Source organism: Syzygium oleosum, unplaced genomic scaffold (genome assembly GCF_021117445.2).
Source record: "Syzygium oleosum isolate NSW1041296 unplaced genomic scaffold, Sole_v2.1 Sole_v2.06, whole genome shotgun sequence".
Taxonomy (NCBI): Eukaryota; Viridiplantae; Streptophyta; class Magnoliopsida; order Myrtales; family Myrtaceae; genus Syzygium; species Syzygium oleosum.
The window spans coordinates 9,104,901-9,114,059 of record NW_026607490.1 but is presented as its reverse complement, the minus strand read 5'-3'; the positions used below and the strand labels follow the sequence as shown (position 1 = coordinate 9,114,059).

Below are 9,159 nucleotides of genomic sequence, written 5' to 3'. Positions count from 1 at the left end.
AACCTCAGAAGATGATGAACTGCTTAACAGTCACAACTGGTCCTCCTGTGACTACACAAGTGAAGAGAAAAAGTTGAAGATTTGCCGTGAGCTGAAGACAGGAGCTAGAGATGAGCAGGAACTAATTGAGTTATAGAGATGTCAGCAGGTGGGAAAAGAGTAAGTTAGCGAAGTTAGAATCTGAAGTTGTTAGTGGACCTGTGTATGAAGCATATTCCTTCATAATCCGCTTTGTCTGTAAGTTGAGGCTTGCCTGAATTTCAGGATAATTCAGAAAGCGGGAGGGCAATAACTAGTATGACATGCAGAATATATATAAGATGTATAGTTCGGATTCCAGCCCTTGCATTGAAGCTCTGACACAGTGTTAAACATCACTTTAACCCGAACGCTCAAACTGTTGGGACTGAGTCCATCTTGCATATCAAACATGTTCCATAAGTACGGTATGACCACTATGTTGCATTCTCGTGACGAATGCCTTCTTCTTCTCCTCGTTCATATCTGCTCTCTAAATCATTTTATTCTCATTTCTCGTCTCAATTTCTTTCTAATTTTCTTTTGCCTCAGTATACCAGCTAAAGCATCAAAACAACTTAGTCTATTGATCCAATGAAATGCCCAAACCAAATGCTAAGGGTAACAAAGTCCAACCAGAGGAGGAACTAAAACCAAAATTCTGTGACAAAATTTCCTACTTGCTAACTCATATGCAACAAAAACAACCAAATATGATAACTTTGACCCATGGAATCACAATTTGAAGTTCACAATTATCATAAGGTTACAACAAACACCTGCATTCTCAGGGCAAGACCGGCTGGAGATTACATCCTAAAAACGCACAACTCATGGTGAAAAAGACGCAGAAAACAAAACAAGAAAGCAAGAAAGAATTGCAGAAGAAACAAGGAAATTACCAAAACCAAACAAGCAAGACAACTCAAGCCAACGAACTCGAAATTCTATCAATTAAGCGAGAAACGGATATAAAAAGTCGAGTAAACAACTTTCTCAGCTAAGACTCGACTAATTTACACTTATTCATCAACATAAAGAATCCTACGCATCAACGAAAAGCTTACCCATAGCAGAACAGTAATTGTTATCCCCTGTACCAAGCAGCAGCGACCTTATTGTAAAATAAAGTTTTTTCAAAGTACTAAAACAACTTAAATTTGGCCGACCCAAAAGATAGCCCCAGGCAGACGAAAACCAGCGCCAAACATAGTAATCAGTAATCGGTTCCGGCATCGCACGCAAATCTTCAAAAATTCACTCCGACCAAACCGTAACTCTACAAATGTTCATTACTACATGATTTTGGAGCTAAACAACTCCTGGATCGAACCGGCAACCTCAGAATTCAAATAGATCCGAATTCACCACTTTAGCTACGAGAATTTCCTTCGATCGAAACGGATAAAGAGTTTGAATCGTTACCGGGCGCTACGAAACGAAGTTAAATCCGGCCCGTGGAGACTCAAAGCACGCAAGAAACCCTCCTTTTTTCTTTGTTGGTTGAACTCTCTTCTCTTTCTCTCTGGGTGCCGTTGCTTTGCTTTGCTTTGCTTTCTGCTCTTCAGGTTTCTCTGCAGGGAGTGGAAACTGGAAAGAGCCCGTTTTAAATGGGCTGGGCTGAGAGGGCTGATTTGGGTCTCTGGGCTTCCTTTTTTTTCTAAAGCCCAATCGTTACAGGCCCATCGGCAGATATATCTTCTCTCGTCCTCGAAATTCGACTGTCTGAACTTCAGTATAAAAATTTGGCGTCGGGAAATTCTATGGTTATTGAGAAAAGAAAAATTAACATCGGCTGATTTTAAAAAGGTAGTAATTGATAAATGTTAAAAAAAATGACTATGAAATTGTTAATTTTGCTATTGATTAAGGAAAACTACGAGATAATTATATATTCACGGGGTTAAGTACCCAAAGATAGGAAAAGAAAATTTACAATCGATTCACATTATTTATGATATTCCATGAAAATTTATAAAATGTCAGCGAGTTCAACCCTACGAGGCATCGATGTAAATTACAATATTTGAGAGATGATTACTAACTTGTCATTTACAATGACTTAATTACTGAGTGTTAATATATTCAAGTTACGATTACCGATTCTGTGGTCAAGCTACTGTTCAAAAAGGTAAGTTACTAGTCATAAGTGAAACCAAGTTACGACGATTAAAAATAATGACTTGTGTAAATCACAATAGTCAAAAATTGATTAAGTTGACATTAGTTTTATGTTGTTGAGATTTCGAGTTCCCGAATCTTGCGGATCTTTGTACACCATAGTTTGCGTTTTCAACCCTGTATTGTTATTACCATGTTCAATAAACTGTATACAGATTGAGCCTAGATTATTGTGCTTATGTTGTAAATTTGATCCAGCCTCCAATATACTCTTTGTAATTGTGCCTTTTATTCAGAAACAAAACAATGGGACATATCTTATCTGCAACATGAATAGCACCAAATGACACATGTTATTCATTCTGAATGGACAACTGAGCAGCTCTTTGCTTTAAACGACTCCACCAATAACCCAACCGTGTCTCAGAGCTCAAAAATCACTATGAGAACGGACAGAACCGCATGACACCTCCTGGGGGTTGATTGGGGACCGAATACAGCACGAACAAATTCACGACTGCAATAAAGATGAGCTTCTGCTCATGTTCAAATCCTGAACATGAACAGAATAAGAGCTCGGACTCTTGAAGAGCTGTGGATTTCTTTTGTATACCTTAGATTGCTGACAGAATCGAGAATTTGCCAAAACATTCTCTTAAAGAAAGTGCAATCACAATATCTCAGTTCACAAGCCGATGCACGTACTGATATAGTTCATGAATATTCCAAAGTACTAGCAAGAAAACACAAACGCCTAGTTACTGCTGGGTACAATTGAGATGAGATTTCACGGCCCAAAATTGATCTTGGGAAAAATGGGAAAATGTGGAGCAATAGACTTTGACCACATCACGCTAGTAGTTAATTCAAGCATCCCATGGTATTCTATTAGCATTGGCAGCTTCTCTTGATTCCAGTGCTTCCCTGACTTCAGTCATGGAAGGCCGCTTGTTAGGAGTCCTGCGGAGGCATCTTAATGCTGGCCGTGCTATTTGGAATGCAGAATCTATACAATAATTGTCCTCCAATCTAGAGTCCATTATGGTATTCAGTTTTCTTTTACTGGATAAGAGTGGTCTGACCCACTTCACTAAATGATGTTTCGATGCCAGACGGTTCCAATCTATTGCACTATAACCTATTAGTATCTCAGGCAATACGGTGCCAAAATGACATAGAGGTGCCCTGTAAAATCGAAGAGTTTTATATAACGTTGCAGCGAAGTGCCAAATATAACTTCTTGAAACACCCTATTATAGTCATAATTCAAGACTGCACATCCTTCAGCACTAAATCACCAAAAAGCACTTTACAATGGCAAATGTTTTATCGGATTACCAATCATTAGGTATTCAGGGGCAGCATAGCCTATGGTACCCACGATTCATGTTGAAACACATGACTCCCCCTCTTGGGGACCAGACTTCACCAATCAAAAGTCCGAGAGTTGGGCTGTGCAAGACTGCAGAAGAACCAGACAGTAAATTAGACTCGGTTTCCAGCCTAAATATAAATTGCAAACTCTCATGATTCTAGCAACAAACAATATGGGGATATCTAAAGCAGCTGGGGACCGGTTCATGCTGTCTCGTGTTCTGAACTTAATATCAAATCTAAGAAGAATGGATTTGCAATCAACCAAACACCTTTCATCCATCAAGCAGAGGGAAACGTAGGATCTCCACTTGCTATAATGACTCTTTTCTCCTGGTTAGAGGACACAATTCCAAGTCTTCTAAAGGAGAAACTAGGCATGTCTCTGTCATAATTATCCTCCTCCCAAGAACTTGACTAGACTGATGATAGAGTTCATATGAATTTTATGAAACAGGACAGTAACCATTATAAGGAGGATAAGATATCAACCGCATCTAGCAAAATATTTAAGTTTTGAAATCCCTGACTAATAGTTTCCTCTCAGGAACTGTGCAAGGAGGGCAGGCCTCTGGCAGCCCCGACCGCAATCTTGAGGCGTACATCCCATGGAAGATGAGCAGTGGAGCTCTCTGTACCAGAGTAATGGGCAGTGTAATAATGCTTAAATGCAAGTACATGTTCAAACTAGCTTGAATTTTGAAATCAGAACATTCGTCAACAATGACTATCAACTGATCAAGAAGATATGCTAAACAATTGGCATCTTTATGGAGACATTTCAGAAATTCACAGAGCGATTAGGCCACTTGCTTCTGAAAAGGTTCAAGCTGCCCTATGGTTTGAACTCATAAGCAAGAGCTAAATTTTCATCCTTTCGACAAAATCCCAGGAGTTTGGCAAAGTTACGGTGAGATAGCCTTACAAGAAACTGTATCTCCGTGCCCCAAACTCTGTTTTCAGGCTGGACCATAGTTCTGTGGCTATTTTCTTCTAAACGCCACCGCTCATATGCAGAAGGAAAGTTCTGCTTGAAGTTTGGCAAGGTTAGGGTGAGCTTTGTTGGGAATCGAGCACCGATTCCAGAAAAATAACCCAAACAAATGATCCTCACTAGCAGAATATAATAATAAAAGAACAGAATCGAAAGAACACACCAGAGAATTTGTTATCGAAGTTCACCCAAACCTGGGCTACATCTCCGCGTAGAGGCACTCTGCGAATCCACTAGACTTCGAAGAAAGTAGGAATACAATTATGATCTTCTCTCAAGATCGGAGCACAAAGAGATTGAGAACACTCACAAAGAAAAAACTCACTTTTTTCTTCTCTCTTTTCTTTTCTCTCTATTTTCTTCTCAGCGCTTGACGGCTAACTTCTATCAATAGCTGATACATAAAGCGTAGCTTTTAACCTAAAAGCAAAATTAATAGAAAAGACAAAAAAGCCCTTAATAACAATATTTGACTTCATCCTCCAACAATCTCCCACTTGAAGACAAATACACCCGATGCACCAAGCAACTTTGCATCCATCTACTTCAAAAGTTAGTAACCTGAACTTGTGTCTCTGCGATACTCCTCATCAATTAACATGGAGTAATACCAATGGTAGTAGTACAGAGAATAAGTTTCTCTCTGTCTACTACCTTGGTAAACATATCAGCTGGATTCTTCAAGCCATCAATCTTCTGTAACTTTAACTCATTATCTTTCAATGCTGACTTGATGAAATGATAACGCTTCTTGATATGTCTAGTTCTTGAGTGATAAGCTGCATTCTTTGCTAAGTGTACTGCACTTTGACTAGCACTCCACAGTGTGCTCACTGGCTGCTTTTGATGTAGCCCCTCCATGTAATCTTGTAACCACATGATTTCCTTGGAGGCTTCCGTGATCGCCATGTACTCTGCTTCTGTCGTCGATAGAGCCACTACTTTCTGTAGTTGAGATACCCAACTCACTGCTGTACCTGAAACTGTAAATACATATCCAGTGGTACTTTTACCACTATCTCGATCACCCGAATGATCTGCATCCACATAACCCTGCAGCTCTAGAGATGTCCCTCCATAACAAAGAGAGTAATTTGATGTACCTGCTAGATATCTCAATATCCATTTTACTGCATTCCAATGCTCTTTGCCCGGGTTCTGCAAATATCGACTCGCAACTCCCAGTGCCTGTGCAATGTCTGGTCTCGTGCTCACCATGGCATACATTAAACTTCCCACTGCTGATGCATATGGGATTGCCGCCATCTCATCTTTCAAAGCCTGAGTACTCGGACACATATCCTTAGAAAGTTTGAAGTGACTCGCTAGAGGAGTGGCAACTGGTTTTGCCTTATCCATGTTAAATCTCTTTAACACCTTCTTCACATAGTCTTCTTGCGACAACCACAATTTCTTATTTTTTCTGTCTCTGATGATTTTCATGCCTAAGATATTCTTGGCCTCTCCCAAGTCTTTCATAGCAAACTGCGATGCCAACATCTTCTTCACTTCTGCGATTTTCTTCATATTGGAACTAGCCACCAGCATGTCATCCACATACAAAGAGAGATATACGATATCACCATCGCTATACTTGTGAAAATAAACACAATGATCAGCTTCATAATGTGCAAAGCCTTTTTCTTCCATGAAACCATCAAACCTTAAGTACCATTGCCGCGGAGCTTGCTTCAAGCCATACAAGCTTTTCTTCAAGCGACATATCATGTGCTCTTTACCTTTGACCTCAAAACCTTTAGGTTGCGCCATGTATAACTCTTCATCTAGGTCCCCATGCAAAAACGCCATTTTCACATCCAACTGCTCGAGATGAAGATCCTCCACTGCAACTATACTCAGCAAAACTCTAATTGATGTCATCTTTACTACTGGTGAAAATATTTCGGAGTAGTCAATTCCTTCTTTCTGAGAAAAGCCCTTGACCACAAGTCTCGCTTTGTATCTGCTACTACCATCTACTTCATTTTTTATCCTGTACAACCACTTATTTAACAAAGCCTTTTTACCTGCAGGCAACTCTGTTAACTCCCAAGTTTTGTTCTGAAGTAACGAGCTCATCTCGTCTTTCATAGCATGCTTCCACTGCATGTGAGATGTGTCTTTCTTTGCCTCATCATAAGTCTCAGGTTCTCCCGAATCTGTATATAAGACATGGTTCATAACAATATTAGCTGATGGATAAAAAATTACCTTTGGCTTTCTAACTCGTGTAGACCTCCTCAAGATAGGTACTTCTAGGTCGTCAGTATGTTCTGGATCACCGCGTTCCTCTTGAAATCCCTGTTCATTGATAATAGGTTCATCTTGAACCTCCCCTTCAGGTACATTTTGATTTGTTGGAACTATTTTCACAGGTATTGTGTCCAGCTCAACATATTTTGGTTCTACTGCCTTCTGATGCTCCATCTGATGATCCTTGTACATCTTTTCTTCATGGAATACCACATTCCAACTGCGGATGACTTTGTTATTTTCATAATCCCAAAGCCTATAGCCATACTCATCGTTACCATATCCAATAAAGATGCACTTCTGGGATTTAGCATCAAGCTTCTTCCTATCCTCCCTATCAATAAGAGCATATGCAATACAACCAAAAACTTTTAAATATGAATAATCAATCTTTTTACCTGACCACTGCTCTTGCGGTATTTCTCCATCAAGCACACTAGATGGACTCCTATTAATCAGATAAACAGCTGCATCAACTATAGCGGCCCATAAGTGTAGCGGAAGACCCGCATGTAGCCTCATGCATCTCGCACGTTCCAGAATGGTTCTATTCATCCTCTCAGCTACACCATTCTCTTGAGGAGTTCTAGGAACAGTCTTCAACCCGTGTATACATTCTCAGCTCAAGTATTCTGCAAATTCCTTACTCGTGTATTCACCACCATTATCAGATTTTAGAGCTTTAATTTGATAACCTATCTCTTTTTCTACCATGGCCTTCCACATTTTGAACATCCAGAATACTTCTGATTTTTCTCTGAGAGCATAGACCCAAGTCTTCCTTATTGCATCATCAATGAATGTGACAAAATATCTCTTACCACCATAAGAGAGTTTAAAAGCCGGTCCCCACACAACCGTATGAACCAACTCTAATTTTTTACCTTTATTCTGTCGCACATTCAACTGAAAACTGATTGCCTTTTGTTTTCCATAAATGCAACTCTCACAGAAATCTAATTCAACTTTCTGCAAACCTGGAAGTAACTTCCTTGAGTGTAACTGTTTTACACCCTTTTCACCAAGATGTCCCAAACGATAATGCCAAAGAGTAGACAAATTACCTGTAGCCACTGTAGTTGCAACCATATCACTGATATTGTCTCCCTGGAGAACGTAAAGTGTACATGTACGTTTTCCCTTTGCTACTACTCTTGCCCCTGAGGTTATCTTCCACTCTACGCATCCAAAGGTTGTTACCAAACCTTCTTGATCAAGTTTACTAGTTGAGATTAGATTTTTCTTTAATTCTAGGATATGTCTAGTTTCGTGCAAAACTAGACGTCCTCCACCTGAGATGTTCACAATCACAGTTCCTTTTCCAACAATTGGACACATGTGGCCATTTCCCACAACCACTTGCCCAAAATCTCCACTGGCATAATCAGCAAATATGTCTCTTTGCGAGGTGCAATGGAAAGAAGCACCGGAGTCAATAAACCACTTGTCTGTCGTCAAGTCATACCCTGCAGATAAACACAAGTTCTCTAGCGAAGGTTCATCGCTAACCACATTAGCTCCTTGATTCTCATCCCGCTGCTTCTTTTTGTAGGCCTCACATTGAAACTTCCGATGTCCAGTCTGGTGACAAAACCAACACTCATCTTTTGCGACCTCTCTCTTTCCCCTTGACTGTGATCTACTGCGCCTGCTGAATTTTCCTCTGCTTTTACTTCTCCCACGGTTCTCCACTGCTAGTGCCGTGGAAGATGTAGATGGCGAAAAATTATTTCCACCTGAGACTTTTCTTCGCATCTCTTCATCCATGATACTACTCACAGCATCATCCAGAGTCAAATCATCCTTCATGGTGCTTGAAATTCCCTCGCATCGCGGTGTTGTAGCTTTCGGAAGAGAACATAAAAATAATAAAGCTTGAAGCTTCATATCCAGTTTATGCCTGCGGATTCCAACGACTGTGACTTGCGTGAAACTATTAATATGCTCTACTACGGAACCTCTATCGAGATAACTTCATATTAACCAACTTCTTCAGCAAAAATACCTGATTTGATGTGGATGGCTTCTCATATATATTCATAAGAATATCCATGGCTTCTTTTGCAGTTTTTGCTTTCGCGATGTGGTACCCTGTCTTTTTCATCAACCCTAGACGAATCGCACCTAATGCCTTTCGATCAAGAATTTTCCATCCTGATTCTGCTGTCGGATCCACTTCCGCTATTTCAGGTTTCCAACCCTCAAGTGGCGCATAAAGATCTTTCTGATAAAGATAATCCTCGATTTGGAGTTTCCACGATCCGAAATCCTGCCCGTCGAACTTATCGATCCTGATTTTATCTTCTGCCATATCGTTTGCTTTCAATCAAAAGTCACCGAAAAACCCCTCGATGTTCTCAATTAACCAACCAAGCTTTGATACCAGTTGTTGGGAATCG

General features: G+C 40.1%; 1 pseudogene; it reads right to left on the bottom strand.

Annotated features, from left to right (window-relative positions):
- Positions 1–1,523, bottom strand: part of LOC115690083 (probable serine/threonine-protein kinase PIX13) — an 83,177-nt pseudogene extending 81,654 nt beyond the window's left edge.
- Between the last annotated feature and the right edge of the window lie 7,636 nt (positions 1,524–9,159).